Here is a 7,898-nt window from a genome sequence, read left to right on the forward strand (position 1 = left end):
CAGAGGGTACAGCGGCCTCTGAATCAGAGTCCCAGAGGACATTGTCAGGGGCTGAGGGGAGGGCGAGGTCCTGGAGCGAATGGCTGATTCTAGCATAGTTGGGAATCCATGCATATACCTATATCCGTATTTGACAGAATCTGCATAGCAGTCGGAAGCCACTCTGAACTTTTGACACAAGCTAATAAGCATTATGGCAGCTGAAGTTAGTTCCAATTAACACCATACAGCTTTTGTTGTGGATCCTGGATGATCTCAAGAAGGTTGCCAATTAGGGTTAACCCTTAGAATGCTAATGGCAGTAGCTTATTTTAACACTTATAACAAAAGATATAACTTGGGTGGGTTTCCTCCGGGTGCTCCGGTTTCCTCCCACAGTCCAAAGATGTGTGGGTTAGGTTGATTGGCCATGCTAAAATTGCCCCCGAGTGTCCTGAGATGCATAGGTTAGAGGGATTAGCGGGTAAATATGTAGGGATAAGGGGGTAGGGCTGGGGTGGGATTGTGGTCGGTGCAGACCCGATGGGCCAAATGGCCTCTTTCTGCACTGTAGGGCTTCTATGATTCTTCTATGATAACTCAATCTACTTGCTATGTGACACAATTTGGCATTATCTGTAATTTGAATAGCAACAAGACTGTGGTAAAGTACCCAAATAAATCCCAAGATTCAATGAAATTAATTCATGGCGATAGTGTAAAATGGGTGATCACAGTTCGCCACCAGTCACACTTCTCTCCTGACTTTTTGAGAGGGATGTAAAATGAGCAGCAAATCTATAATCGCACATTTTTAGGCAAATGGCAAAAGTCAAATTGCTGCCAATCTTTCAATATTGAGCATCAAAAGAAAAGAACGACTGTCCAAAATATTTGTACTTATCATGTTATCACATTTGTATGGAGTTCCTCGTGTTATTTCATTGTATGTATTATTTATGTGCATCAGATATTTACTTCATGCAAAGCATTTTCTCTTAATTTTGGTGTCTTCCAGTTAATTGATTTTATACTTTTAAAACGAATTTATTACTCTGATTATTTTTGCATTTATGTTTGATGTTTAAGATTAGAATACAGTTATGATTCCCATCGGAATCTGAATAGCCAATTTCCTGAGCAACCCCCTCCCACCAAAATGAATAAATTACTGGATAAGATTGTTTGCCTCACCTTCATATTGCCCATTCTGGCTGTGTTTTCAACCAGCCATGTGTCGTCGGGTTTGGACATTGAGTGAAAAGAAAGAGCTTATATTGTACCTTTCATGGCTTCAGGATGCCTCAAACTACTTCATAGCTAATGAAGTGCTTCTCCTGTTATGATGTCGGAACTCCTTTTTTTAATACATTTTATTTCGGTAAAAGCATAAATTTAAGATTTTTCCGGAAAGATTCATAACTCACACGATCACCTGATTTGATTACAGCCAAACTGTAGTGGTAAATGAGTTTAACATTCATGTAAATCAGTGTTAAGAAGTGATAGTTTACAATCATCACAGGAGAAGGTTTTCTCCCTGTAAATATTTACAATAAGGTCGAGATTAAATTTAAACCTTCCTATCACCAGATCCATTGACAAATATGTATGTCTTCACAAATATTAAAATCTATGCTGAAGAGAACAGTGAGCATCGTGGTATCCCAGCAGGGGTGGTACCAGTGTTAAGGGTTACATAGAAGGCAGTTGATCAGATTTTAAATACAACCCTCAAAATGCTAGGCAAGTGAAAATTGCAATCGATGAATCGTATCACAAACCCCCTCCCTCAAATGACATCAGATTTTTTACTGTAATCGTTAAAGTATGATCTTTTCTGTAACAGCAGTTATAAACATTTGTTCATACGTGAGATGTTCACACATGAAACACATGAGAAAGATAAAATTGCATACGTTAAATGCAAGAATGGAAGTAATCAGCAAAATAAATTACCAGCTGTATTAAATTACAATTAAATTAAATTACAAAGTTACTGTTGCGAAAATAAAGACAGATTTCGCTGGCAGGGACGCTGGCAAATAGAACTTACATCCCAAAACAATACTGGTACTGATGTCAAGGTCGATCCAGATTGACAAAATAAAAGGACTGTCTCTTGTGTTAGCCCGACAGTTAAAAATTACAGAGACAGTTTATCATTCAAAGAATTCGGAGAAGATCAATAAATAGACATACACTAAGGGACGTCCAAGAAACTGTCATTGATTCGGGTACAATCAAAACTAGGCACGAAGAGTTAAATTAAAATGACACAGCAAAACTGAAGCTTCACAAGGTCAAGAAAATCAAAACAAACAAAAAAGAATCTTATCACAGGAATAACATTGTATAGGATAATTATAAAGTAAATTCTACAATATTTTAAGCAGCAGTCGTATATATGTCAGCTTTAAAAAACAACAAAGAACTACTAAGTAAACGATAAAGAAAGGAAAGATAGATTATGAAACTAAACTAGCACAAAATATAAAAACTGATAGTAAAAGTTTTTACAAATATATAAAAGGGAAAAGAGTAGCTAAAGTTAATGTTGGACCCTTCGAAGACGAGAAGGGCGATTTAATAATGGGAAACGAGGAAATGGCCGAGGCCTTAAACAAGTTTTTTTTGTCGTTCTTCACGGTAGAGGACACAAATAGCTTACCGAAAATTGATGGTCGTGGGACTGTAGGGGATGAGGTCCTTAAAATGATTACTATTACTAAAGAGGTAGTGCTTGGTAGGCTAATGGGACTAAAGGTAGACAAGTCCCGGGTCGGATGGAATGCATCACAGGGTACTGAAAGAAATGGCAGAAGTAATAGCAGATGCGTTGGTTGTAATTCATCAAAATTCACTGGACTCTGGGGAAGTGCCGGCTGATTGGAAAACAGCTAATGTGATGCCACTGTTTAAAAAAGGAGGTAGACAAAAGGCCGGTTAGCTTAATGTCCATAGCTGAGAAATTGCTGGAATCCATCATTAAAGAAGAAATAGCAGGACACCTGGAAAAAAATGGTTTGATCAAGCAGACGCAGCATGGATTCATGAAGGGAAAGTCATGTTTGACAAATTTACTGGATTTTTATGAAGATGTAACGAGTGCGGTTGACAGAGGGGAACCGGTGGATGTGGTGTTTTTGGATTTTCAGAAGGCGTTCGATAAGGTGCCTCACAAAAGGTTGCTGCAGAAGATTAAGGTACACGGAGTTGGGAGTAAAATGTTAGCGTGGATTGAGGATTGGCTATCTAACAGGAAGCAGAGAGTAGGAATAAATGGGTGCTTTTCTGGTTGGCAGTTGATGACTAGTGGCGTGCCGCAGGAATCGGTGCTGGGGCCTCAACTGTTTACCATATACATAGACGATCTGGAGGAGGGGACCGAGTGTAGGGTAACAAAGTTTGCGGATGATACAAAGATGAGTGGGAAAGCAAATTGCGTGGAGGATGCGGAAAGTCTGCAGAGAGATTTGAATAGGCTAAGTGAGTGGGCAAGGATCTGGCAGATGGAGTATAACGTTGACAAGTGTGAGGTAATCCACTTTGGAAGGAATAATAGTAAAATGGACTATTATTTAAATGGTGAAAAATTACAACATGCTACTGTGCAGTGGGACCTGGGGGTCCTTGTGCATGAATTGCAAAAACTCAGTTTGCAGGTGCAGCAGGTGATCAAGAAGGCAAATGGAATGTTGGCCTTTATCGCGAAGGGGATGGAGTATAAAAGCAGGGAGGTCTTGCTGCAATTGTACAAGGTACTGGTGAGGCCGCAACTAGAGTACTGTGTGCAATTTTGGTCCCCTTATTTGCGAAAGGATATATTGGCCTTGGAGGGAGTACAGAGAAGGTTCACCAGGTTGATACCGGAGATGAGGGGGTTAGCTTATGAGGAGAGATTGAGTAGATTGGGCCTGTACTCGTTGGAGTTTAGAAGGCTGAGGGAAGATCTTATAGAGACATACAAGATAATGAAGGGGCTAGACAGGGTAGAGGCAGAGAGATTCTTTCCACTTAGAAAGGAAACAAGAACTAGAGGAGACAGCCTCAAAATAAGGGGGAGTCAGTTTAGGACAGAGTTGAGGAGGAACTTCTTCTCTCAGAGGGTAGTGAATCTCTGGAATTCTCTGCCCATTGAAGCAGTGGAGGCTACCTCGTTAAATATGTTTAAGTCACAGGTAGATAGATTTCTGATCAATAAGGGAAATAAGGGTTATGGGGAGCGGACGGGTAAGTGGAACTAAACCACTATCAGATCAGCCAAGATCTTATTGAATGGCGGGGCAGGCTCGAGGGGCTAGATGGCCTACTCCTGCTCCTATTTCCTATGTTCTTATATTGACATTTATGGCTAAATTAAGTGTCGCTGCATGGTATAGGGAGTTGTTGGGGTGCAGGCGGTGGGGGAGGCAGGGGTGGCACAGCCGAAGGTCTCTGTGCCTGTTGTCTCTGGATACAGTCCCGGGACCAGTGTCCGTGGAGACCGCAGCCATTTGAGTCGCTGCCTTGGCCATCTGATTGCCTATTCCCAGCCTGTGTCCTATACCTTTGCCCTAGCTGGCCTGTGTATAATACATTATCTGTAATTTTACTTCTCGATTTGGGCTTCTGGTATTGGAGCTGGCAGTCACAGTGCTGGAGGGCACTAACAAACTTGGGTAGGTTCTATCTTCCCTTCCACCCAACACAAGTCATTGTAAACATTTTCTTCAGATCAGGATGCAACCCCTGGACAAGACTATTTACAGGCGCTGACATGCCAGCATTTTATACCCAAACAATTCATAAAAACTGAGCAAAACTTCTCTACATAATACATCCTTACCAGGTTCCTATACCATGCTATGTATTCTGTGCCAATGTACATTTAGCGTCCAGACTAAAACAAAACCGGCATAAGAAAAAAACTTAAGGGAACTAAGGGTTCCTTAGTGTCCTTGGGAGGAGGCTCATGTGCCTTCCCTAATGAATTTCCCATGATCAAAGAGGGGATCTGTTCTATCCTGCCGGCCGTTGTGGAACACGGGTACACACAGACAGACAATGACCGACAAACAATGAAACAGTTAAGACTAATGAAGAACAGTTAAGGTTAACAAAGGGTTAATCGCTTCTCGGCCTTTTGGCTAAGATCAAGTGTAGTATGGATTGGATGCTGCACTTGGTTGAGGTCATTAGGTTACATTGAAGCTTCATATGTTTCATATGAAGCAATTTTTAAAAGCAGTATCTCGGCCTTTTGGCTAAGATGCAAATGAGCTCAAGTCTTGGAGGAGGTATTGCTTTCCCTCCTCCAATCAGCTTGGCTCATGTAGATCAGGCCCAGGACAGGGTAATTTGGTCGCTTGCCCTGTCTTGTCAGCCTGGATCGGAAATGTCTCAACTTGTTGAGACTCTGAATTGGACTTGATTTGATTGAATTGGAAAAGTAAAAAAAAGGGTTAAGACACTTAACGATTCTAGCAGAAATCATCTGGTCCAGAGCGCCATCATGTGGCAGAAAAGGGTAAAGCAGCAATAAAGTAGAAAAAAACTGGCATGGACTTTTGAACAATTTGGAATTAGGTAATCAATCAAACCGGGGCCGCTGCAATCAAGGGGACGCGAACCCCGGCAAAACCATGCCTATACAGGGGCTCCAAACCCCAAACCCTTATGCTGCACCCTGCGTACCTAGTGTTCTTTCCCTCCGATCAAGATGGCTCGATGCCCAACACCAGGCAGCTGCGGTCTCCGAGCCATTGGTCAGCAAGGCACCACGCTTCCTTCCTGTGTAGACACTGCGGAGGTTTGCATTCTCGGATCACTGGATTCAGAGTCCAGAGTGCTAACCATTCTCTTATTTGTATGTGTCTCTACCTGTTTATATTTCCTGGCCCTCATATTGAGAAAGTCAAAAATCGTCTAGGATGAAAGGGAAATGTTCTGAGTGCGTTCCTTCAAACAGGAGAGATAAGAAATAAAATGAAGATCACGCCGAGTCCCCCCCTTGTTCTTTTCTAGTGATAATCCCATAAAGGCCTCTCCCAGACACAACCAGATACATACTTTCTAAGTAACATGAAGCAAAATATACTGTACAGAAAGTTAAAGTTTAAATGTCATCAATAAATTGTAGTCATAAAAGAATATCCAGCTCTTTAGCCATATCCATTTTGTGGAGAATTCCTTGTTTGGTACTATTTTCCCCGGTCCTTAATTTTCCTAATGCTATATAACTCTTTAGTTATAATTCCTCTGACATGTGTGTTTAACTGTAACTGGATTGTTTCACAGTTGGTTTTTTGATGGAGTTTTTGCCAATGTCTTGATGATATAAATGGTTGTTTCACTCGCCTGAGTGAAAACATTGTTCTTATTGATTTTGTACATGCTATTGGCAAGTAACCAAACATGTCTGAGACTCATTCTTCAGTGCAATGCACTATGTATTTTCGCATGTTGTTTGCTTCATATGTGACAACACGCACGCACGCGCACGCGCACACACACCTTTACTTATCTTCCCCCGCATTGTCCTCATGTCTCAGATAGCGACCACACTGTGAAATGCAGTTTTTAAAAGATATTCAGAGGCCAGGACACAAACATCTCCTAAAAAAAAGCATTAATTGTTCACAGCTTCACTTTCCTAACTTTCACCAGAATGCACATTAAAACTAGATTGATAGCTTTCGGTGAATTGCCCTCAGATCAATTTATTCCAATTCATTGAAGAAAATGATTTTAGAAAATTTTTCATTTGATGGTGAAATTTTCCAATTTCTATCTTATCTCCTCAATCACTTTCTCTCATTCAATCTTTTCACAGTAGTTGCCACTTATTACCATCCTATCTCATTTGGGTTCCTTGAAGAAATGTAGCATCCAATCGATTATTAAACTTAGAAAAAACACAGATTTAAATATTTCCACTTGGCCTCAGTTATCAAAACATTTTGTTTCTTTATTTAAGTGTTCCTTAATAACCAAAATAACCAGAGGTACTATTTCTGAGTCCATTTTATCAGTCCAAAATGACCACAAATCATGGACAGATTTTGTCAATCTTCAATATTTTTCCCCTCTCTCCTCCAACAAACTTTTTTCCTTGATACACAAGTCACCCCCTTTTAATGAAATTGTAATAATCCTCGTAAATAAATTTTCATTTTTTGAGTCTTGAAACAGCAAATCAAATCAATCTTGATCAATTTCAGTTTCAGAAATGACTGATGTCCAGATGTTGTGGTTTAACATTGTTGGTTTGGAGATAACTTTCCTATTTCTCCTGCTCAAGCACAATGCCTCAGAAGTTAACAATAACCGTGAAGGCCAAGGGTGCGATCTTACGACCTCATCTGACCGTTGTTCGGCGAGGCAAGGTGGGCCGTTGGGATGAGAGGTGAGAAATCAGAAATGGGCTCGATTCTCGCCTCCCACGGTTGTACTGGCCGTTTTACCGGTGAAATCAGCTTCCCACTGGTGAGAATCACAGTTGGTTTTCATTCAGCAGAGACCAGAGCGATGACAGAGGGGAAGGAAGGGGAGCTCTGCAGGGGTGGTGATCGGGGAAGCAAGGAACTCTGCAGGGGTGGTGATTGGGGAAGGGGAGAGCTCCACAGGAGTGGTGATCGGGGAAGGGGGGAACTCTGCAGGGGTGGTGATCGAGGAGGGAAGGGAACTCTGTAGTGGTGGTGATTGGGGAAGGAAGGGAGCTCTGTAGTGGTGGTGATTGGGGAGGGAAGGGGAACTAAAGTTAAAGTAAAGTTCATTTATCAGTCACTGGTGGGCCTACATTAACACTGTGATGAAGTTCACTGTGAAAAACCCCTAGTTGCGACACTCTGGTGGTGCCTCTTCGGGTACAATGAGGGAGAATGTGGAATAGCCAATGCACCTAACCAGCACATCTTTCAGACTGTGAGAGGAAACCA

The 7,898-nt window shown here is 41.5% G+C and overlaps 1 pseudogene; it reads left to right on the forward strand.

The window, feature by feature from the left end:
- The first annotated feature begins 5,088 nt into the window (after positions 1-5,088).
- On the forward strand, positions 5,089-5,292 carry LOC144506697 (U2 spliceosomal RNA; annotated as a pseudogene).
- The last annotated feature ends 2,606 nt before the right edge of the window (positions 5,293-7,898 follow it).

The sequence above is a fragment of the Mustelus asterias genome, chromosome 17, assembly GCF_964213995.1.
Source record: "Mustelus asterias chromosome 17, sMusAst1.hap1.1, whole genome shotgun sequence".
Classification (NCBI taxonomy): Eukaryota; Metazoa; Chordata; class Chondrichthyes; order Carcharhiniformes; family Triakidae; genus Mustelus; species Mustelus asterias.